At 29.5% G+C, this 26,345-nt stretch overlaps 1 long non-coding RNA gene across 1 annotated transcript in view; it reads right to left on the reverse strand.

The window, feature by feature from the left end:
- Window positions 1-598: 598 nt before the first annotated feature.
- Window positions 599-26,345, reverse strand: part of LOC132742011 (uncharacterized) — a 229,166-nt gene continuing 203,419 nt past the window's right edge. The window contains exon 3 of the long non-coding RNA XR_009627374.1: window positions 599-802. This is a non-coding gene — a long non-coding RNA (uncharacterized LOC132742011). The remainder of the gene's footprint in view (window positions 803-26,345) is intronic.

A 26,345-nucleotide genomic window follows, 5' to 3' on the forward strand; every position in this document is an offset into this window, starting at 1 on the left:
TATGTATCAATTCACCGAATGGAAATAAATCAAAATAATGGCGTTGGTTTAAAAGATCGTTTTTCTTGCAGTGAATGAGAATGTTATAAAGCCGTTTTGAATGCATTGAAAAGAAAAACAGCTGTAATTGGATGCAAAAAAGGATTGCAAATATACAAAATTATTAATTGTGTGTCTAACCTCAATACGAAAGGGACAATATTTATTGTTTTGCTTCACATCACGTACAATATATATTGTATGTTGTTTTTTATTGGGTTTTACGTATAGGCACAGTATAGGTCATATGGCGACGTTACAGCTTTACTGGCGAAGGAAGATTTCGGGTTCCCTTCCGAGTATAATTCCAGCACAAACGGGCACCTGAGTAGAACCACCGCCATTCCGTAAGCTAGCTTGATAGCTTTTTAACATGAAAGAATCTAAAGAACTGTTCGGAATACGAAATCACAGAGGTGAGAGGCATGTGGTTTGAAGTCAAGACCTTAACCACTCGGCCACGGACGCCCAAAGATATATGTTTTAAAATTAAATAGTTGTCATTATCATAGTTGTTATTATTTTTTTATTTCTTTATTTTATCACTATATGTACCTGCATTGGGTCCCACGAAAATTTCATGTAGTCATTGTTTCTTTGTGTAAGAAGGCTTCTTGTGGAAAGACTCTGTGACGATGAGTTGAAGTTAGCAAAAACCCTATTACCTATTTCTGTGTTACTGCTGTTGTCGTCGCAATGAGTTGTTATTACACCACCGGATTTACCTCTGGGACTTTTATTCTTTGTCACACGAAACATGCTTCTGAAATATAATTAAAGCACTTCATTATTAAATATACACGGGCTAAGTGCACTTAATGCTATATGAAATTAATTGAGCCTTTCTTCGACATTTATAAGTCAGAAAAGAGAGAAAGAAACCTTAACTTAATTGCTGAGAGTATCTATAGCAAGTTTTATTAGATTTATGTCATTTAATAAAACATAACAAAAGTACTTTCACCATTATTAATGTATTTCTCACGAAAACACTTCGCATTCCCAAATGTCAACAATAAATGAAGTTTTTTTCTTTTATATAACACTAGAATTTTATTGTATAAAGTGATGTAGCGTTTTGATCCAATATTCTGCGAAATAAAATTTGATTAGTTGTACTAGCAATGGCAGCCACTTTTGATGAAAAGATTAGTTTTTGCTAAATTATTTGAGCCGTGTCACGACAAAACCAACATAATGGGTTTGCGACCAGCATGGATCCAGACCAGCCTGCGCATCCGCGCAGTCTGATCAGGATCCATGCTGTTCGCTTACCAACCCTATAACAACTAAAGAAACTGATTGCGAACAGCATGGATCCTGATCAGACTGCGCGGATGCGAGGGTTGGTCTGGATTCATGCTGGTCGCAAACCCATTAAGTTGGTTTTGTCGTGACGCGGCTCATATTAAGTTCAAAATGCTTGCAACTAGATATTTTCTCGCAAATTTTTACTGCTTAACAAACATGTTTTTTTTATTATTAAAACAACCACAGGATTGATATAACATTGTAACTTGAAGTTTGTTGCACCAACATACCTCATTTTAAATTCATCCTACACAAAATAAACTCAAATACGAAAAGCAATAATTAATAACTCACAAACTGTATATATATACAAGAAATATGTTATATATTTTATTTCCCACGGCGCCATCGCGACATGCAATTTTGTAATTTACATACCGGACGGTTCAATATTCTAAAAACATTTTAATTTCCCTCGAGAGCAGTATTTGGAAAGAAATTATGTCTGTTTAAATCGGACATTTAAAGGAAATGTAAAAATTTCCACTGATTAAAACAGGAATACATAGAATAGAGATAAAGCAAATACTTCAAATATTGGATAAAACACTTGTTATGTCAATCATATACATAATTAACAAATCAACACTTCTATCTCGCCCAAGCATCAAGACATTATCACACAAAAACTGGAAAAGAGCCATTTGTAATGATGCTATTTTCCGAGAAACTTACTCAAATATAAGATGCGTTACTGAATAATACGGTTGAAATTATTTGTTAACTTTCCTTTTTTGTTATCATTAAATTTTGCTGAGCTTAGATCGACTTGTTTGCATATTTTAAGTCTGGTCTTATTTTATATTTCTGTTTTTGTTGCAGTTGAGGGATCTTATTCCAAGTTTTTGACAACATACAACGGGCTCATATAGAAGCAAAGTCTGTTCTGGATGGGGATGTAAATCTGTACTTTTCATGCCAGGTTATAAAAGTTTATAAAGTTGTATATCTGCTGCATATTTCATACACTTTGCTTTGTGCTAAATACTATACATACTAATCTACCATGCATTGATCTGTATCAATCCAAGCGTATTAACTCAATACATTGCCGTCAGTTTTAATTTTACTATTTATAAGACAATTTAGATGCTCTTTAGTGATAGCATATAACCGATACCATTAATATTTATAACAGTATCTTAATTATCAATTAATGATTGCATCTTATTCTATGAATAATAATAACATGTACATAATATGGGATGATTTATGAAACATTCGTCATCATTATTGTCGATTTATACTTGTTGTTGATGTTGATAATGCTGAGGACAATTTTCAATGTTTTAATAATGTAAAGCTGATAATTATTCGTCTGAATAAAATGACTCATTGGTTTAAATACATGCTATCAAATGACTATCATTATCCATTTATCATATAATTTAGTTTTGTTTTCCCAACTATGGTAAGTACTTTTGTTAATTGTTGACCTAGCTTATAGTCAGACATTGTCTCTGTGAAATTTTATGCTCATATCTATGTTATTATTTTATCGTTACAGGTTGTTTTGTTTTAGATCAATAAAATTAAATTAATGTCTAATATAATGTGAAGAAAATAAAAATAATTATAATGAACAAATAAGTCATTTTCGTCATGATTTTTAAATGATTTTAAATTAGGAACGTTATTTTCGTATATTATCGTGTCCACAGAGTAATTGTAAGCACGTTTCTCTCGGGCCAGTATTTCACAACATTTCATAAAAAAATCCAAAAATTCAAGTTTTCAATGATAATGTTAGGCATATACAATACTCTATCAGATTATTCTTATATACATTTTAATCTGATTTGATGCGATTGTTTTGTATACCTATACGCAAAAAGGATTAATATCGTTGACCTACCAGCGACTCTTGTATCATTCATACTCTGTCTGATTTCAGAAACAAAGAACTTTTCCTAGCCGTAATCGACTGCAAACACACAAGACGTCGTACTGGAACGGAACGTTTATACTACCTGCACATTTTCTAATCCGTATTCGTTTAACCATTGTTAATTAATTATTTTAAATATATTTTAGTCGACAATAAATATTAAAACTGTCATCATCACTTGCGTCGATAAACTTAAACATCTTTAAAATAACAATAATGGTGTTCATTTATGTGGTAAAAGGTGTATACATTGAAAAAAAACAGCAAATTACTTTGAGTGTATAACAAATACTACTTATAAATTGCTATGGGTAATTTCAACAAAAATATGTATTAATATTTATGTCATTTTTATCATTCTTTTAAATAATATGTCGCTCTGAAAAATACGATTCGAGATAAAACATTGCATCAAGTTAATAAGAAAAACAGGTTAAAGTTTGTTTTAACTTTAAAAGTCAAGTATGAAATACATAATCAGTGACATTATATTATATAACCTATTCGCATAAAGTTTTATGTTTTGTTGGTTTTTTTGGGGGGGTTGGGGTGTTTTTATTTATTATTATTTTTATCTGTTTATTGGTTATTTTTATTCGTTTCGTAACGTTTCTGTGTCAGTTTGAAAAAAATAAAACTATTGCACAAATTACATAGATTTGATTTCTTATGTATCGTTTCTATTAGTACGCATGTACACATCCGACAGTTTTGGTGCCTTGAATATCAAATGTTTGGCATACACGAGTATAATATTATATCAGAACTTATCGAGATGATGTTCATACAAGATTATCAAGATAGCACACACATGTTTACATTCTCTTAGAAAGATAACCTTTCTTAGGTAATGTTATTTAGTTATTGATCAAAGCCAGGCAATATCATTGCTCAGAAAAAATAAACAACTATAAATGAGTTCATATAATTTTATCTTAAAATGACTGATAAACAAATATTTATAGCAAGAATGGAAGTGTTTGATAAAATCTATATACTTATTATATCGGTTTATAAGTATTTATAAACTTGTAGTTATCTACGGAGTTTTTTTTAACTCGTTTGACCGAGATAATATTAAAAAGAAATTGGCGGCAAATTTCCTGTTATTTTGATCAAATTGTTTTCCACTACGACTTAAAAACTATTTTATCGTAAAAACAATGATAGGCATAAGTAATAGAAAGAGCATCGAAACACGAGGCTATCTGATTTCTACGAGGGGGCGTAGCCCCTACACCCCCGAGTATTAATCAGATTGCCGAGTGTTTTGATGTTCTTTCTCTTTTGTATCATAGTCAAACATAAAAACACGTTCCCTGATACCACAATATGAAACCCCACAAAAAAGTAACCAATGAACGAGCATCTGAATATGATATTTCTGTCGCTATCCCTTTGTCTTCCGTCACAATAAGGAAACCCCAGGCAAAATGAACCAATCAATGGGCGTGCTCTGGAGTGCGGGCAATTAATACCTGCACTCCAGTTAACGCATGCACTATATACGATTTAACTTTGACACATTTTCAACAGAAAGGTCCCCAAACTATGATACAATGTTTGGATAACGAACAATATACGTATTAGGCAATACATATATAGAAAACAAATTTTTAATGCATTGAAATGATTGCAAAGTAGCCTTAATATATGGTACATGATTTATCAGCAGACAGGTGGAATGAAAATAACAATTTAGAAATTAATGTCACCAAAAAGAAAAATGTTTTTATATTTTCTTCTTGAAATATCATATTAAAATATTTGTCTTTAATATTAAAATAATATATCAATGTAATGATGGTTCGGGTAGGACATTTTTATTTCAATATCTTGAAACAGTTTTAACACAACAAAAACATTATAGCGACCATTACTTTTATTTTTAATTTTTTTATAGAAACTGTTAAGTTTCCTCAGTGTTTTGTATTAACTTAGATGCATGATTCTAATAATTTAATAATATAATCCGTTGTTATTGACAGAATTTATTCATTCTTTGATCATTTCGTTTACGAAATGCATTTCAAAATTAGTGTGTATCTTTGATAACTAAATGTCAAGACATACGTGACAATCATTAATAGTTTATTTCCACGCAATTGTAACTGTCGATAAAACAAATTTCATAATGTTAACAATAACCTTGTTCCTATTGACCGATATATATTTAAGATCTATAAAAACAAATGAAAATCGTAGTTGGCAGTCTATCAATAATAATTAATTGAAAATTCAACAAGAGCATCTGAATTGTATAATTCCTTAAATTAGTTTTCAACGTCTTGTCTGGTATCAATACAAATATTTCATCCTGAAATACAAAACTTGCTTACATAATATAATTATTATAATAAGTGTAGCCTGATTGAATAAAAGACAATTATGCCCGAAAATTGGTTAAAATAATTTATGACTGACACGTATATATACAAAGAACGGCCTTACTAAGTGAATGGATAAATTCAGTACCAGAGCAAACAAACTTTTCTCTTATAGCTAACAATGTCCGAAAATACGACAACACATTACATAGTATATAAGTTCTCTTGTGACACAAATATTTTTTAGCAAACATCTTGTATCAAGTAAATATTACTCCGTGAAAAAAATAAGAAAAATACTTTTTTTATTTAATAACCAAATGTATCTCTGAAATCAAATTAAAGAACGCTTTCGTATTAAAGTGGAAACTTAGTCTGTTTTTTTTTGTAAATAAAGCATTCGGCAACAGTAAATCACGTGTAAAGTAATGACTTTCATTAAATTGAAAATTCGTAATTGCTTATTTTTTTAATAAAATAACGCCAGACAGAAGAAAGGGTAGAAAGTTTAAAATCAATTAGAAAAGTTCACCCATATTATTACAATATATATTTTTAGCTAATTAATATGCCAAGTTTACCTAATTTGCAATAATTCTTCTGCCATAAATTATACTTAAAATAGTAAAGCGCGTGCTTTGTTAGAACTCGTTTTCCTGACTAAATGCTTTATGAGTTATCAGACCAACTTACTACCCTTGTAATAAAAGGTCGAATTAAGAAATATTTCTCACAATAAATCGGCATGAAAATCATCTGATCTCTTTCAAAACATACTCTAAAAAATCTCCGTGCAATTCAGAATGCAAAATTGTATTCAGATACAGTAGAACTTCGGTAAGTCGAAGATAAAGGGACTTGCATAAAAACTTCGACACATCGGGACTTCGACTCATAAATCATCCTTAATTTAATAACAAAATTTCGAGCCGTTGACGTTTACAAGCAAGTTATAAAAAACGTAACAAAAGGAAAGGATCAGTTAACCAGCTTATAGTTACTGTAAATATATCCTGTGTGATTATCACGCGACATCGGGTAGTTATTGACAAGAATACAACAAAAATGTTATAATTTACTATATTCTTTTAAAATTATTGACGAATTATTAAAACTTTTGCATCAGATATATAAGATTACATATATGTTTTCATTATTAAGAATATAGTTTTTCTAATTCAATTAAACTAAGATGGTAAGAAGAAAGACATGGTTTTGGAATGATTACATACGAAACAAAAGAAAATCGCATATATGAAAAAGAAAGATTCAATTTGATATACATAGGTATTTGTCAGTTTTGATTACAAAAGAAAGAAGGCGAGGTTAAGAAAACACGTCAGGTATTGTTATCTATCGATGGAGCATCGCTATATCTTAAAATTCTTGAGAAATTCTGATTATTTTTGCAAAAGGCAAAGGAAATTCTGCTTGAGGGGTTGCCGACTATGGCTGAGCTATAAGAATTTTGCCATCGTTTATCCCTGCGTGATTGCAAGAGGCGATTACATGGGTTGGAATTACATAACTGGTGCCTATGCATCTCATAGCTCCAGCACTTGAGATTGTGTCGATTTTAAATATCATCAGCTATCATTTACTATTTTGTACGCCTTTTTTCAATATAATATAGACAAAAAAAGTATAACAGTGCCTTCTATAATGAAGGTCGTCTCACCAAGGATGTTCGATTTTTATTTCTTTTGTATGCTTCTTTTTTAATTGCTCAGTTTCAACGTATACATCGCGGATCGGGGATTATGGCCCCTGTAAATGGAATTGCTTAATGTTTGTTTTTCATTTTGAAAGGAAGGAAATAACTACGCAATTTCAAAAATGTATAACTATAACAAAAACCTGTTTCTATTAATACACTACCATTTACTTTTTTAGTCATATCACTCATATCACTACAGATTCTTAAATGTTTGGCATATATATAGAAATGTTCAAGAGTATTATATCAATTCTTATCGGCGTGATGTTATTACAAGATAATATCAAGGTAACACACACATGTTTACATTTTATTTGTAAGATAAACTTTCTTAGGTAATGCTTCTAGGTACGGACCAAAGGTAAACAAAATAGTTTCTAAGAATACGAAAGCAACAAGAAATGTTTTAACATATTTTCATCTTTATGGTATAGATAAAGAAATATTTATTACAGAGGGGACAGAATTAAGAAGTTCTAGTTATATTATAGTTTTACTCTAGTCTATTTCTAGAGACTTCTATCTTCTGTGTTGTAATATATCGATGGATCGCATGTAACATTGATGCTGGATGGTTAATAAGCAAAAAAAAATTGTGTTTTTATGCTTATAATGTCTTTTTTTATGTATTTATACTCGACCTTCTGTGAATGTTTCATTTATACCCTTTTTATCATTAACATTATTATATACAAAAGAATTTTCTCGTTAAAATGAGAGATTTAAAATATGTAAATGCACGAGAAACTTAATTTTCTTTTATGTTTTCTTGTATTCAACCAAGAAAATAGAACCACCTTTTTTATCCTAACATAGAAATTGTTAGCATAGAATTTTGTTAACAGACGCGATGAGGGTAGGGTAAATTATGAGTAGTAATTCAAAATATTCTTAAGATATGTTAAATGCATTTAAAAGACAGTAAAGTAGCCTAAAGATCATACACGTGGGGTGTAGATAATAACTCAGAGATAATTATCACATTTTCTCTTTTATATATTATTTTGGTTTTATAAAATGTGTCATACTGTTATAAAGACTTAATGATGATTTTGCTAAATTTGTGACAAATATTTATTTCTAAATGGCTACGTTAATGATAATAAATGCACCTATTGCAGTTTCTACTTGTAAGTCATCGAAAAATGCAGAAAAGTCGTCACATTGATATTACGTGATCCTCATTCAGTATAGACAGTATATTTAAACCACAAATAAGTCAACAATACTTATTCCAAACAAAACCAATCATTTTCAGAAATATTTGACGGGATCGTGCCAAATTAAAAAAAAAACAAGCAAATTCGTTGAAATTATATCCCCGCCGAGTACTGGTTATTACTAACACACCAACTGAAGACATAAGGCTTTATTTATATATATTTATCATGGCGTAACAGTAATATTCTTTGTACATGAAAAATATTCAGGGCAATAGCAGAACTATAACTCTGTATTAAAAAGTTATATCTGGACATGCCAATAAGATTGAATTGCCTTTTTGTATCGATGGTTCCCATACAGTTTTGCTGAATTGAATAAAGCAGTTGCAAAGAAATAGCAATAGTGCTCTATATGCAAACTGCGTAACAAGGGCCATCACTCTGTAATGAAGAGTCTGGTCTGAACAAGGCAACAAATTTAAGCACATCTACTCATTGTATTTATGGTTCCAATAAAGTTTAATTCAATACAGCAGTTGCAAAGAAATAGCAATATTGCTCTATATGCAACTGCGTAACAAGGGCCATCACTCTGTAATGAAGAGTTTGGTCTGAACAAGGCAACAAATTATGCAAATCTACTCATTGTATTAATGGTTCCCATAAAGTTTAATTGAATTCCAGCCAGTAGTTGCAGAGAAGTAGCGGGGAAACAATCATTGCTCTATGCATAATGCATAACTAATTAAGGGTCATAACTCTAAGTTAAAGAGTCTGATCGGAACAAGGCGAAGATATGCTCATATCCTCTTGGTATTGAAGGTTCCCATAAAGTTTCGTTGAATTCCAGCCAGTTGTTGCAGAGAAGTAGGGCGGAAACGATTTTTGCTCTATAAGCATAATGCATTACTAATGAAGGGCCATAACTCTGAGTAAAAAGGTCTGACTGAAACAAGCCGACGATATGCGCATCTCCTTTTGATATAATAAAATTTCGTTGAATTTCAGCCAGTAGTTGCAGAGAAGAAGCGTGGGAACGATTATTGCTCTATATGCATACTGCATAACTAATCAAGGGTCATTAAGCCAACGATATGCGCATCTCCTCTTGATATTGATGATTCCCATAAAGCTTCGTTGAATTCCATCGAGTAGTTGCAGAGAAGTAGCGCGGAAACGATTATTGCTATATATGCATACTGCATAACTTATCAAGGGACATAACTCTGATTTAAAGTGTAAGACCGGTACAATGCAACGATAAGCACATCTCCTCTTGGTATTTAGGGTTCCCATAAAGTTTTGTTGAATTCCAGCCAGTAGTTGCAGAGAATGAGCGCGGAAGCTATTTTTGCTCTATACGCATAATGCATAACTAATCAAGGGCTATAACTCTGGGTTGAAGAATCTGACTGGAACAAGCTGACGATTAAGCATTTCCTCTTGATATTGATGATTCCCATAAAGTCCCGTTGAATTCCAGCCAAGAGTTGCAAAGGACGAATAGCACAGGAACGAAATTCGGATGGACGGAAGGAATGACGGAAGGACGGACGGACTGGCGGACGGACGGAAGGACGGACGGATAACGCCAACACAATATCCCCCTCCCGATTTCATTGGCGGGAGATAAAAAAAATTTTTTATGCTAGCGTAAATATGTGCATAGTTTTTTCCGGATCAAAAGCTGAATATTTGTTCGTGTCAAAAACGAAATATATGAGACTGTCTGAAATGGTGCCTTAGTCAATAAATAAAGCGTTTTTAAGAATCGTGTTTAATTCGCCTTCACCTTGGTTCACTGAGCACTCAAATAATCAAATATTCCAATTACAGTAAGGTTACTTTTGTCATATAGACTTGAATGATAATATATAACTGACTTGAAAGATGATATACTAATGATGATTAAGGTTCTATAAAACTTCATATTTAAAGTGATATTATCATCAGTTAATGCATGATTTAGTCATCTCCATAAATAACGAAACTTTATGAAAAATAATGACTTTATTATAATTAAGTAAGTTCACGTTGACATGATATATATCCATATCATATGCATATGAACGATGTCAATTTAATAGGTTTTACATAGTTACTCTATAGTCATTTACAGAGATATACAATTTGATATACTATTTAAAAATATCTAAGCTTATGTTTTAATCTTTCAACTTAAATCTATGTTAACTTTGCATTCTCATTCATTAATACCTCGGTGCAATGAGCAATCAAATAATTTTAGAACGAAAATACATATAGAGTCTTGATTATTTAATTACTTCAAATTATCATATAAATGTACTAAGCTGATAACAGATACTAGACAATTACACTCCACGAAAAATAATCAGGGATACATTATTAAGTATAATGACAACTTGAACATACATGTAACTTCCTAAAATATTTCAAAGGTTAATGTTGCCATATGTCTCCTTTTTAGAGATAAACACTTAATAGATTAAATTGTTACTTAATAAACATTTACAGGTATAAACATTTGACATATAAAACTGTATTTATTGTCAACGATTGCCATAATTTGTATGGTTAATAATGCAGTACAAAACAGTTAAAATAGGTGAGGGTAAATGTACAAAATAAAAAAAGAAACATTCTTAATCGATCAATCCTAATTTACTGCCAACATACATGACATATATAACACCGCGTTTTTTTTTCTTAAATGCTCTGTGAAATTGATTAAATACGCATTTCTTTATACCCTGTAAACAGCACATAATAGCTAAGCTACGGAAGCGTATCAGGGCCTACAGTTGGTGAGATGTTTTGCGCTAAGACGACTTATTTTTATTCGCATTGATAAGATGTTTTTGCATTTCGCAATAAAATTTACTGACAAAGATGAGAAGCTTTTAGGCATTGCAACTGATTTTTTCTCGATATGTTTGAAGATTTTGTCTCTTCGACAAAAGTCCTGTCGAAACTTCTTGATTTCACGACTTTGCTGAAATATTTAGTAAGACTCAAAGACGTTATTCGCATTGACAAATAGCTCACGTAATTCAACAAAGTTTTTTTGCAATGACTAAAAACTTCTACGTATAACGTATTAATCATAACTTCTTCATGGAATGTTTTATGTATTACGTATTAATCATAACGTCTTCATGGAATGTTTTTGGTCAAAACGAGAAGAAACAAGTTTACATGACGTAAAACTTTTAGATAAGTGGAGGCCCTGATAAGCTTCTGTACTAAGCGGATTTGATCAAAGTTGGTTATCCATAATTTGTCCTGATAAATGCTAAATGATAAAAAATTCTAAACAGAACGAAAAAAAGCATTCATATTGCAATATTTCTAAGAACCAGATTGATACAAATCCAAGTATGTAAAGTTCCACATGGAACTAAATCAAGTTATTCAAAAATAGTTGGAGATTTAGGAACAGGTAAAAACTATTTTCATATTAAACAAATAGATATCCAGAAACCGTACTTTAATATTTGTTTTTCTGATTGCGTTCCTTCATAAGTTGATGCCCCTTTTTCCTAACTCGCTTGGACAGTAACACAAAGTCCATGTTATGTACCATGCGCAATTGAAATCAAACTAAACCAAATTAGTACTTTATAAATAAAAAGAACAAGAGTAAAAACCCAATTTACTAACCACATTTAAAAGATTGATCCAAAAATTTACGAGTAATATTTTTGTAGGTATAATTATGAAAATTATGTTTAGTGATACAGCTGGAAAAAGACTTGTTACCTTTTTAAATATAGGGATGTTTCAAACTGACAAGTTATTTCGTGTTAAGTATTTTGACACAGTTCTTTCCTAAAGCGCTTTTCATTTTGAAATTCAATTTAGATTCTTGAATAATTAATTACTAAGCAATACAACAGTATTTTGCAAGATATTATCACTAGAAAGTTGAAGTTTTCTATATTCTTTTTTCAATTTCGGGTTGTGTTCAGGAAAATCTCTCTAATTAAAGTAAAATTTTAAATAAATATGATCCCTACTTTGGGCCGTTCTTGTTTTACATTTGCTTTATTTCGTTTCAAGATTTTCACTGTCATTTTAAAAAATGGTATTTTATTATTTGTTGTTGTCAATGAAGTAAAAGTTCTAGAATTGAAACAATTTTAACATGATACGACTCTACATATACCATTCTTATAATTGAAGTATTTCATAAAATAAGCATTGTCCTAAAATGTATAATATTAAAGACACAAAGTATCACTTTCCGTGATTTTCGCAAATGCATCGTCATGCATAATACCAAGAACCATTGATTTCTTAAAGCTCGTATCATTCAATACATTTATATTTAATGAATACGTTTTTCTTTTATCCTGATTATCTGCTTTTATAACAGAATATTCATTTTGACAAAGCATCAAATAATAATAACATGGCAAATAATCGTACGAAAACATGCTTACATTGTTTTCGAATTAAAAACTATAAACTAAACGTCAGACAACATGTATAGGTTTTCAAACATGAACGATTTGTTATTGGAAACTCAATCATGAGTTCATCAGAAACTTATGTCTCAAATGTTGGTTATCTTCGCATTCAAGTAATCAAACTAGCCTTGCTTTTTGTTTTATTTTGTCATGAATTTTGAAGGTAAAAATAAAGATAAGTATTCTTGTTTAGAACAACTTATTTTGTTTCCTAATTTGTCATATTAACTTTACATGCAAACATGAGTTACAAAAAAAAAAAATCTTTTTTCATCACATTTGTTATCGTAATCGTTATAAAAAGATGTTAAAATACATAAAATGATTGTGTCACATTTACAGTTTTTATAATGACAACACTGTTAAAACACATTCATAAAGTGTTAACAAGAAAATACAATCACGGACCGCCATAATAAAAATCTAGACAGTTTTAAAGGCTAAATCATTGTTGGCAAAAATTATTAAACAACTAAAAATCGAAACTCAAAAATGTGTGTTCGACAATTCTTTAATTTAGCGTGAAGTTTGTTGTCAGCACGAATACTACATGTCGCAAAAAGATTCACTTACTTATTGAATGTGCTGTCATTGTATAATCAAAAAAGCGCTGTGTCAGAATAATAAGGCCAACTTATGACTTTGATGTTTAGATTCATACAAAACACATGCTCTTAACATGTTTCAAAAACAATTCATATGTTTAAAAATTCTGAGAAATATGAGATCGCACGAGCTAATAAAACTATATAATAGTGGAAAATGGCGATATGCTTTGATGTAATCTATTTTTGAGAGACAATTCTTGGTTACTGTAAGCTGTTACTGTTGGTTTAAGAACAACAACAACATCCTCAAACTTCCGAGAACTATCTGAAACAACAACAGCAAAGTATTGAATCAGTAATCCCGAAGGAGAGATTTTATATAAAAATACAAATATAAATACAGAAACAAAAGAACCGAACAACTTTTTTTCTCAGCTGCAATATAGCAGTTCCCACCTGCTGTTGTGAATTTAGAAGTGAAAATTATGGAGAGAAAAGATCCATCATATGCAAGTAAGACAAATCGGTTCGCTAAGTCCTCGTAAATAATGTTTGTGCTCAATACGTTAATTATAAACTGATAGTCTCGTTATTTCAAGACAAATCCTTATACTTCTATCTATCTCGCAAAGATAAAAAGGAGTTAAAGCGATAAAATCTTCAAGAGCATATATCATTCTTATCTTTATTAAACTCATTCAAAGTCAGAAACAGTGTAATTTTTACACAGACGAACATTGCATCTTCTTTAACTATATAGATAAAACTTATTCTACAGATTTCAGGTATTCAATTTAAAAATATGAATTATGTTTTAATAAACTACTTATTTTAAAAGACATATTAAATGAACTCTGGTTACTTTTCGTTTTCAGTAGAATGTTTTCAGTGTAATGTTTATCATCAAAATCAAATTAAAACATGCTCCGATCAATATTAATAGTACTGACTTTCATTAGTGAAAACACAATTGCTTTCTACCGATAAAATTAAACTAGTAATAAAAGGGAAATATTTAATCTATACAGACTTTGAAAATTATGCAGACAATTTGGCTACTGGTTAAATGTTAAAATTGCAAAATATCACGTTTGGCACAGTATTGAAATTATTATAAGCGTTCTATAAACATACTTAATCTTAAGGTGTGTGTAAATGTATGTATAAATATAATAGTAAATAGGAACAATGCTCTTAGTCCTTCAACCTTTCACGATACCAAATATTGTAAAATGATGCTTGGAAATATATCCAAACATTGTAAAACGCTTCAGACATCTCGACATTTGGTAGATATTCTCTATGTTTTTAAGTTATCTTCATTATTATGTATGATTAATGAATGATATGAATGTATCTTTGACGTTCTTTTTGTGAAGCATAAGCCTATACTGGTATTCATACATTAGTACTCTGGAGTTCCATGATTTAAAAAGGAAACTCAAAGACTTGTTCTGCATCCCGACTTAAGTATATTATAAGCGCCATATAGGCTTTTAAATAATATAATTTATAAATGGACTTTTGAAAAATTATTACAATGCATTTTGGTATAGTTGTTTAAAAAAAATTAAAGTACATACTAGTACATATACAGTAACTAAAAGTTTGTGTTTAAATATATTAGTTAGGAGTTTGAGTTTATAAGCATTATCAAAAATCAATTTACACAATTGTTCTTTTATTGTATATGACTTTAATTGATGAATACGCTCATTTATCTTAACTGAAAAGTTATTGTTAGAAACTAGTGTTATCTTTTTATATTATGCTAAAATAACATCTTGCAGACACTTACGTGGCACATTTTGAATTTTAACTTTTTACATATTAATTGATTAATTTGAATGAAAAGAGTCTTAGACTATTGATAAGTAGGTTTTTACGTCATACAATATGTGACTCCTTAAAGATCCTGTATGTTGTAATTAAGGTTGTTATCTCACTTAAGTGAAATGTTATAAATGTATATAATTATGCTTCTAAAACAATTTTCAAACATCGGAGAATATGTAAAATATGTACTGCAAATATTCCTCCACATTATATGTAATCATTAAAATATATTCATTCAGTTCTTATTGAAAAATTTGACTTAGACTTTATAGAAAATGAATGTCTAATTACCTCCCGTTATTAACATGAAATGTAAATTCGGTAATATCTTCACAAATAATGCTTTTTTGAACTTACAATATAAATCTATTACAAATCTTCATTTGAGCATTATATTTATGATATAAAACCATAAAAAATCGAGTAACATGATCTTTAAACAAAAGGTCAAGAAAGACGTCATTAGAATAAACTTGGGTGACAAGGAAGATTGATTTATATATCTAGCACAGACGTATTAAATATTTAAAGTCTAGTCTGATACTTAAGTTCAAACTGTTATATAATTGATGAAAATAATGATATGTTCGACAGAGTTTATTTTCTTTTAATCCATATGCGTTGTTACTCTAGCCACATCACGTGTGAAATATCTAGCCAAGTATGCAAATCGGCAGCGGAAATATTCTTTCCTCAAAATAATAGTTTTATGTTCTTACTTATATTTTATATCGACCTTCTTGGTCAATTCTTAAGCATGAAAAGTTTAAATCTGTGTTACATAGCCGTTTAACTCCGCTGAAAATGATCCTATTTCGTCATTATTAACATATGTTAAAGAAGACATAAACCTTTGCATTTTAAACCATTCTTGCAATAGACCTGATCACGTTTGAACGTATCAGACAAACACTAACACTTACACTTTAGCTTTCTTCACAATATATATTAAATTAAAAAGATCTTTGTTCGGGAACAATCATTTTGGAAGTTAGAAATCAACAGAGAAAATAACAATTCATTAAAAATATCGTTTTAATCTATTTGCATACACAAAGCTTCTTTTTCAGCCTTGAATATCAAATATTTGCCATGCAAATGAAAATTTTCAAGACTATTATATCAAAATTTTCTCAGTTTGTTGTTAGATAAGAAAACTTTACCTTTGAACGCTGGTTATTGACGTTTTTAATTAACATCAGGCGTGGATGATGAATGATAGAATTAAACTGCAAATATCAGTCAAATATTCATTATCATATACATGTAATTTATATTGAAAGTATCTGACCTTCAAGGAATTCTTCATTGATTTACCTTTAATAATAAATTAAGCTTCCTTTCTCGTTTGAATGTGGTATTTTGTATATACAACTCGATTCTTCCCGTCACTTTGACCTGGCTGTTATCCGGCAAGTGAACAAAGCACAATTGTTACTTTATTTCTTTATTTTAAAAAATGAAAACGATATATATCTTTTGGCATAATTTTGGCATGTTTTTAGTCCACAAAGGATATGAGTGTTGGGTAAGATGTGTTAACTTCATTAGAAAGACAAAAAAGTAATAGATGTGATGCACATTGAAGCACCTGGCATGCAAATGATCTAAAGATAACTACAGATGTCTGAAAGGTTTATTTGACAATTTTGGTTATTCATTGTGTCTTATTGCTTTTTGTAGCTTTTTGTAGCGTCTCGATTACGGCATCCGAATTGTCAATGGTTCTTTTGCTCTGTTCGTTTTGTTAATTGTTTTCTACTAATTCAGATTTATAAAAATCGAAACGTTTTCATCGGCGTCATAATTGATTTGAAATTGTTTGGTTATTGTTATTTTTGTGTTCTAACTTGGCCGAATGCCGTATTTGGTTCAATAATGGCTAATCATGTACGTATAAATAAGTTCTAAATAAAAGATGTTTAAAGTACACTCATAGAAACCGGATACCGTTAGCATTTATGCCTACATTAAATCATTTATTTTCATTAAAGCATTAACTTAATATTCACTTCAATATGTATAAACCAATAGAAGTATCATTTGCAAACTAATGAAAGGAATACTGTCACAGTTTGTGTTTGTTTGTTTGTTTGTTAATAAGATTGTTTCAGGTATATATTTTCTCACGTAAAATGATTAAAATCAACGCTATCTCAACAGGAAAATAAATTTAGATACACACACTAAGCCTATGCTCTTGTATTTCTACAATTTTGAAAATTCGAAAAATGCGATAATGAGAGATAAGAATCCAATCCGAATTTTCATTTTTCCCACCAGGACGACATTTCTCCTGGCAAAAATTCGCCCGAACAACTTTTTTAATCTATTTTAATAAGACAAAAATAAAATGATATATATTTCAGCAAAGCATTTCTAGTTTACCTTAACACTATCATGTGAAATGTTTTTAGTATTTAAAACACTTAAAGAGTAGCGAAGTTTGCCACATTCATCTTGGTGCAAATATTTTCTGGTGACAATATAGATTGACAAAAAGACTACAAAGAGTAATATGCTCTTGTTGACAAATTTTATTTCATAAAATCTATCGTTTGAACAAGCGCATTTGTTTGTAAATCTTAATCTTCTGTCCGACTCGTCAACAGTTTTCAAACTCTCGTCTAAATTCATTTTTAAGACATTTGCGTTCAAATGTATGAAAATATGATAACCATACTAACAGTTGTACTTGAATTTCTTCGTACAGGACCAGCAAAATAAACTGTGTCAGACACTTTCAATCCACTATACATTCTATGTAAATGCTGCGACGGTTTTCAACATCGATTTGTTGTAATTTGCATTTTCATATGTGAATATCTAGGTTTATTGACCGTTCAATTCATTATCTTACATAGATACAGTGAAGTCAATCCTGATTACGCTACTGCTTTGATTTGATATTGAGAGATACAAGATTACCTTTAATATTTATAGAGACATCTTTATCAGTTATTTAGATTGAACGCCTTTCAATATCAATGTAAATGACATGATGGACAATTAAAATATAATGAACATACGAGTATCAATTCACATACAGAATGATTCTTACTTAAGAACATATTAACACTTTTCTAGTTTTGTGTTTTATTTAGTTTAAGGATAAACATAGTTTTGCAATAATCCTAAATTGTTTTTGTGTTGTATTAAATGACGTAGAATAGTTATATTCAGGCACACTAAAAATGTTACCAATGCGATACTGTTCATTTTAATCATTTTTTTTGTACCAGGAATGATTATTTTACGAAATGCATAGAGATAATTTGATATCCAACAAACGTACTCCTGTACCATATTGGGAAAATACCCTTTTTGGACAAATAGCAAAGCCACATGTCAAATTGATTCAAAGAATTGTGACTAACAAGTTCATGTCATTAATGATAAATATCATAACTCTTATAACTCGTCTTTCATTAATTTATGATTCTTACCATGCTGTTACGAAATTTGTATTTTTGTTTTAAAACTCATGTACGATTGTAAATAAAGAGACAAACGAATATTCTATATCGATAGCAGACAACCTGGTGTAAAACATTCACTTTTAATTGCATATAAAGGCCGTGACAGTTAACATCATGAAACATTTTAGTTTTAAGAAAATCACACATAAACTTTATGAATTGAACTTCAAGAGAAAATTTGAATTATAATGAATAAAATTTAATGTATATTTTTACACAGGTAATACTTATACTTTTGAGTTCGTAAATATTCCAGCATCACCATTGCCTTTGTACAATATAGTTATTACATATACCAATACTATACTTAAATATAAATGAAATTAATTTCCTCATTAATTAATTTATTTTTGGTAGAAATATGTGTTGTCAAAACGAAAATGTTGAAACTGACAAAAATATATTACACAACATCACCGACAAAAATAATATCCAGCAAATCCAGTATGTTTTAGCAATCATATTAATAATTAAAGTACAGAATATACCTCAATTCAAGCTTTTGTGAATGTGATATAAGCTGGTATAACTTTATAAAAAAATATTTTAATCAAGTAAACCAGTATTTTTCACAGTTTAACTCAGAACGAACTTTACCGTCTCTCGAATCAAATTATAACTGTATGCGTTTTCACAGGGGATTAATTATTTTTGTGAAAAAGCTATGCTCAATATAAATTACTTTTATAAAAACTAAGAGATCAAAATTGCTTTCTTTGGAATTAATTGGAAATTTTCAATCTCTTCAGGAAAATGTAAACAAATTAGAAACCGTTTTTCCTTTTGGGTTATTGCTGTTACTTTCCAATAGTTAAGGTAAACTAGCTCACATTATTTTAAGTATGTAATTTCTTTCTAAAGTCGGTGTCCTTTTTTTGTAACGATATCAAAGTAAACAGTTAGGTATACTTTTTATTTTGCCACGGTCATCATAAAATTATTTAGTAATGTATTCTCATTTTAGCATTAAATATGTATAATTCAGACTGCCTTTAACAGCAGTCTTTTATATACTATACATATAAAAAAGGATAGGAAAAAAGAAGTAGTGTTTTTGACATTTTGAACTGTACATTGTTTGCATAAGATGTTCCATTGCTGATAGCAGTTGGCCTAAATGCCTACTGGTATTAATTTCTTACCTTAAATAATTTAATATATTTATCAGATTTGTAATGGTACAGCGAGGCATTTTTTAGATTCCTTAGACATATGATATATCTCACGATGCCAAAGATAGTGTACACATTTATAAGTTAGCCTTGTCATTCATGACAAGAAATGCTCAACAAAAGATTAATAGACAACTTTGAATTGGATGTATTTCAAAATTAAAAGCATTTTTGTTTAGCTTAAATAAATAATTAGCCTATTGACGTAAACATGCTCATCACATTAAATTATTCGAAGACAGCTTAAAGTATGTGATAAATGTCATAATTAATAGACCACTTAAATCAACATACTTCTTTATGTGTGGCTGCATGTGAACATGGTGCATTTCAGTGAACAAAGATGATATTACGTATATTGTGTGAGACAGAATTCTTAAAGGAACAGGAACATTCAATAACACAATAATATGATTCTAGAGTTAATACATTGATGTAATATATTTTTCCCAAGTTAAGGCGTATCAGAATTGGAATAATTTCGATGATGACGAATTTCTATACATTTTATATATAGATGCTTTGTTTATTCGATTAAATAAAAAATGAATCAAAAGCGATGAAGTTCAATATGTTTATAAATTTTTAAAACAAGAAATTTTTATTTTTTGAAGAGCGTATCGATATTTCGTTTTCAAAAAGTGTTGCGTAATTGATTATGTTGTCAATCTAAGTTATTTTTCATACTACAATTCTGTTGACATATGCATGACATGAATGCAAACGCTGAAGTGCGTTTACTGAAGTCAATTCCTAACATGTCATTCATACAATCGACGAAACGAAAAAAAAACAGTCAGTGTTTGTTTCAACGTTGACCTTTTGTTTGCACTAACAGAATCATTAAATAGGTTTCTTTATGAAATACAACTCAACGATGTCTTTATTAATGTATAATTGAAACCTATATCTGTACGGTTTGAAACTTGTTTAAACAAAGTTTTCTTTCACAAAAATCATTATTTATCAAAAAGATGGTCATTCAAAAACACTTAAAACTTGATCAACATTTTTGTGAAGCAGCTTTTTATTAAAAAAGAATCCATATAATACATATGCTTATATCTTATTTCAATATTTGAAGTAAGAGAATTAGAAAATATGCCTATTATAAACCTATCTACTACATGAGTAGCCGCTAATAATCCCTTAAAATATGAAATTTAATTCTAAAACCAGGAGCTCGCTCGAAATCAGTAACACACACAAGATGTTTATTTGATTATCTATATAAAGATAGTTTTGACTCGTTGTTACTGACATTGGATATGTAAATGCACTGGATGAAGTATAAAATAATATCAAGAGTTCAAACCCTAAAGCATTTAATGTAGTTCGGTAAATAAAATATCTTCGGCAGATTCATTTTGATGGAAGGCAAGAACACTTTCCATAACTCCTCTTTATTTTGAGATATTTGTATTTATTTCTCTGAGGGCGATTATTATTTATCATAGACTTTGATGATAGAAAATATTTGCTTACGGGAATATCAAAAGTTACAAATTTTCTTCTATCAATTTCACAGAGTTGATTTCATCTCAAAATAATTGTTGTTTAACAGACAATGAAAGATTCTTCTTGGGGTTTGTTTAAGAAAATTGAGTGCGGCTGGTTTTAATAAATGTATTTTTAAATTCGGTGAACACTTAAAAGCTATAATTCACAGATTTCTCTTTCTGTTTTAGTCGTCAGATGCATCACCAGCGTATGAAGCTTTAAAAAGTTCAGAATTAACAGAACAATTATGTGTATTAGTTGTCAATGCAACTTTTGTAAGTAGCACGAATTGCAAAAAAAAATATAAAATACTTTTACACATATAATAGAAAAAGCTAGTAACAGCAGATTTTGTTACATTTATCAACATAAACATTCTAAACTGAGTTCTTTTCCATTTGACTGATTTCGAAAACCTTGTCTTTCGTGCACCTGCATACTATTTCCAGACAATTACGACTGAACCTTAATGTTTACAGCAGCAATGAATATCCGCTTATTCAAATAGGCAGGGGTTCTGATTTGTAATCGCCGGTTACTTCATCGGGTCAGGTAAAAATTCTGCATAACAATTTGTTTATCCCGGACTGGTTAATTGTCTCAAATTGCCGATTCAGATATCATGTACGATTAGTAGTCGGCCACATGAGAGACACTTGGTAATTAATGGTTAGTTATCGGTGGATCGACATCAAAATATGATCATAAATAGGTTGAAATTGGCGTAAACACAAGGCGAACACAAACGCACAATTTAAAGGATGAAACAGTGTAACATACTTTATTTAAGAAATGAACGGTTATAAATGAATTAACATGGCTTTTAACATCCGTCTATGTTGATTATATAAGAAAAACAAAGATAAGATATACTTGCTAAAATAATACAACAGGATCCACAGGGCTAGGAAAAATAACAATCTTATTTTACAAATGAATTAATACCGCATATATAGTCGGTCTTTGTAATGTTTTGTAGTATGCGGCTTCTTAACAAGGAAATGTCTGTCTAAAATATGACTTTTCATTGCAAGACCTCCAGTTTTTACTTTTTTAAAGTTAACGTCGTATTATGTCTTAATATCTGTGTGATTTTAAAGTCTGTATAATTAATAAAATATATATACATCAATTGTTAATATTAGAAGTAGTACTCCATAAACATCTTTATATGTGCTCACAATCAAAGGATAGACAAAGATTAAGAGGGGTACTTCAGTCATTTTACTTGATAATTGAACTGTTATTTATAGAAGTATAAGATCGTATATTGTCAAATGCACGGACTTCTTTATCTATTTCAGTTTATAAAAGTACAATTACCATAGGTATAAATGCCATAATTCAATTTGCTTATTACTATAATAATTCCTAACTGAAATTCTGTAAAGTAGACATTAATATTTCAAAGTAAATGTTATTAAGTTTTTTTGTAATTATATAATTGTATTATACAATGTAGAACATCTTCAAGAGATAGTCAAAAATACCATCAATATTCTGTACATTTACACAGTATATTTCTTCAATATATCTTCAATAAAGTAATTTTAATGCTCTTTATTTGATTTTTTATTTTGACGAATTTTGAACGGAAAATAGGAGATCGGCGTCCATCTTTAACACTTATATAAACACGTATTTGTTTCTCATTTCACTTCATTTCAACATATCACACGGATACCAGAGATTATTTTGCAAACTTGCTTTTAGTTGAGCTGGTTTATATAATTTCTATATAGAATACCGAAACCGCAAAGCAATTCATCTCAATCTTTCTTATTTTTACATGTCAATCAGAAAAGCTCTTTATCTAGACTGATAAAGAACATTTCCAAGTAATAGTTATTAAAGATGGCAAATAAAGTAAATATAAAATCAGAATAAACAAGTTCGTTAGACACCTGGTGTATATTTTAATATATATTGAAACAATAAAACATGCTATAATTTTCTTTGTCGAAGAACAAAAAAGAAAATATCAATATCTCGTTGCATAATGTGTTTCATTCTGGTATATTTCACAAAACGGCAATAAACTTCACTTAAACTATTTCATACTGACCACGATTTTTATTTTTATTGTCTTTGGAAGTAATCTGAACGGCAATTTTACAAACTAAACTTTTATGTCTATGCTAAACATAGACATTTTTCTAAATTGGTAAGGAAATGTGTCAGTTATTTGATATTCATCTTGATAGTAAAGAAAGTAAATAAATCAGAGAAATATTGAGTGCAAACTTTAAATAACCACACCATTGTCCTACTTTGATTTTGTTTTCGTACAGTGTCTTATGGTCAATAACACTACACCTTAGTATCAGCTTGGAAAGAAAAGAATTGTGACAAAAAGTTACTTTATTCTTAAAGTAGATGTTTTACTTCACAATATGTCAACAAGACATGCATTGAAGTAATGACAATTACAACTAAAGAAAATAAGTATCAAAAGTATTTAAGCTATAACTTATTTATCTTAATTTCGTTTCATATCAATTGTTATTTTTTCTTTCTTAAAAAACATTTTCTACACAATGAAGTATCTAATACATGTAAAAGGAACTTAAATTATTTATTACAGCTATTCTAAAAGTTCTTCATCATCAAAACCCAATTGATATAGCTTAGAAATGTTATGTTGAGCATTTTCCTAGCACAGGCTTGTCTCTAAGCTATTTCTGTATACGATTAAAAGTCTTGAAATGACAGCTGATTTCCAAATTTGTCTAGATTTGTCATATCATTTGGTATAAAAGTAGAAACAAACAACATTATTGATTTAATATATATATATATGTAACCGAAATATACAACTTACAATGTTCTACAACGTTATACCTTTTGCAAAAGGTTATATAAAAATGACCATACTGAAGCACTAAAATTCGTCTCCAAATTGATAACTGACATAAGCAGGTACTTTATTCATAACATTCAAATTATTTTAAAATGATTGAAAACAGAAAAATAGGAATGGTTTATTTTTGAGAAAAACCAGATGTGTATTATTTTGCTTCAATCAAACTTTAAATTACTTTTTATTTGATACATTTAGAACGAATACAAAATGTTATCGATTAGTGACTTTTATTTCTTTTCGCAAAAGTTAAATGATATATCTTCAGCATTTATGAATAATTGTTATATGCGTTCATTTGATGTTTGGCAATGTACTTACATTCTTACATACTTATATGAAAAACATTTATCTATAAAAATACAGGGTGAATATTGATCACAACTGAACACTAGAAATCAGCTTGGTGAATCTTCTTATAAGTTGATTAAATTATACTAGATGTTGACAAAGTAATCCTGTAATAAGACCCTTCATATGATATCGGCTAATAAAGCATCCTCCGAAATGAAATATTGACATTATTCCTTATATTAAGAGAACTGATAGTTCAAAATGAACTTACCATCCCTTACATGCATACGGTTAATCTGTACGCTAATATGACAAAGCAAATGTCGTAATTGCTACTTCCATGACGATTATTTACTTTAAAGAAACACCTTTATATTCAAGTGTATCTGACTTTCTTATATTAATTATAATTGTATATAGGTGCAGATTTTAAGGTAACGTTCGGAGAATTTCTCTCTTTTTCTTTTTTAAAAACAAGTTAAGTTTTAATTATAAATTGATTTTTATTTTGTTATGCAACGTCAAAAAGTAAACACAACGTTGTGGAGAATAAAAAAATCATACACCTAACATTGATTGGGTAGGCAATTTGATCTTTATATTACAAAATTGACATAATTTCACAATGTCTGGTGCGTGCATACAAAACATGAATCAGCTTTTAATGTATGCATTTCGATAAAAAAATACAGAAATATGATACTTAAACGTACATTTTTATGTGAATATATTCATAATTCCTCACAATACAATACAAAATGTAAATTATATTTTGTTTAATCATACATGTCTACCAGGAGGCAATCAAGCATTCGTTTTATCACCCTATGCTTATATATCTATATATCATGTAATATATCATTGTGTCTAAAAACAACGCTTAGCATGTTAAATAGTATCGCTTACTATAATAAAACATTGTACAAGCGTGTATTATCAATAAATATTAGAATACTCAACGGACTAAAATTACTTTTTAGAGATTATTTTTACTCTTCAATGTAAGTCTATATTAATAGATTGTGCAAATAATTACAGAACATCCATTAACTCTGTTATTATCTGTGTTTGCAAAATAACAAAACTCTAATCGTGCTAGTAATTGCACCAAATAGTGATTTTTAATTTAATTCTGCGCATTTTCCGTTTTAAGAGCCTTGGTTTATTGATGTAAGATGTTCATATTTTTCACCTCAATAAAGCCATATAAAGGATCGCTATTGCTTCAGATTAATTATTTGTACAATATTGTTTTATCTATCAACGCAACAAAAGTAATAACTTGAAATAATTTCTTAAAATAAACGAAAGAAAATACTCTCATTCAAGACATTTCACTTTGTTTTTCTAAACGAAAAAAATCAAACATCATTGTCAAAATGAAACTGGGAAACATCAGTCATTTAAATCAATCAAATGCTCATTCGATGTTGTTTTTTTTTATTAAACCATAACAATTGATAAGGTGGATAACTCGATAGCCAAATTGCGAACAAAAAAAATTAAAACTTCATACTTTTGTGAATAACTATCGGGTTTAAAAAAGACAACCAAAGTATCACCATCATTTATAATGCTACCAATATGAAGAGTGTTAAATCCTTGACACTTCAAGTGAAGCTTTCAGGAATACTGCTGTGACAAAGGCCAAATAGTGTTGATGTTTTTAGTTTTATAATTGAACAGTAACGATAACCCATATGAACGTATTCCTTACTTATTATGCAAATAATGGAACACTAATTAGGTGGTACTTTCTG

This window comes from Ruditapes philippinarum, unplaced genomic scaffold (assembly GCF_026571515.1).
Source record: "Ruditapes philippinarum isolate M1 unplaced genomic scaffold, ASM2657151v2 ctg1761_1_1_1_1, whole genome shotgun sequence".
NCBI lineage: Eukaryota > Metazoa > Mollusca > Bivalvia > Venerida > Veneridae > Ruditapes > Ruditapes philippinarum.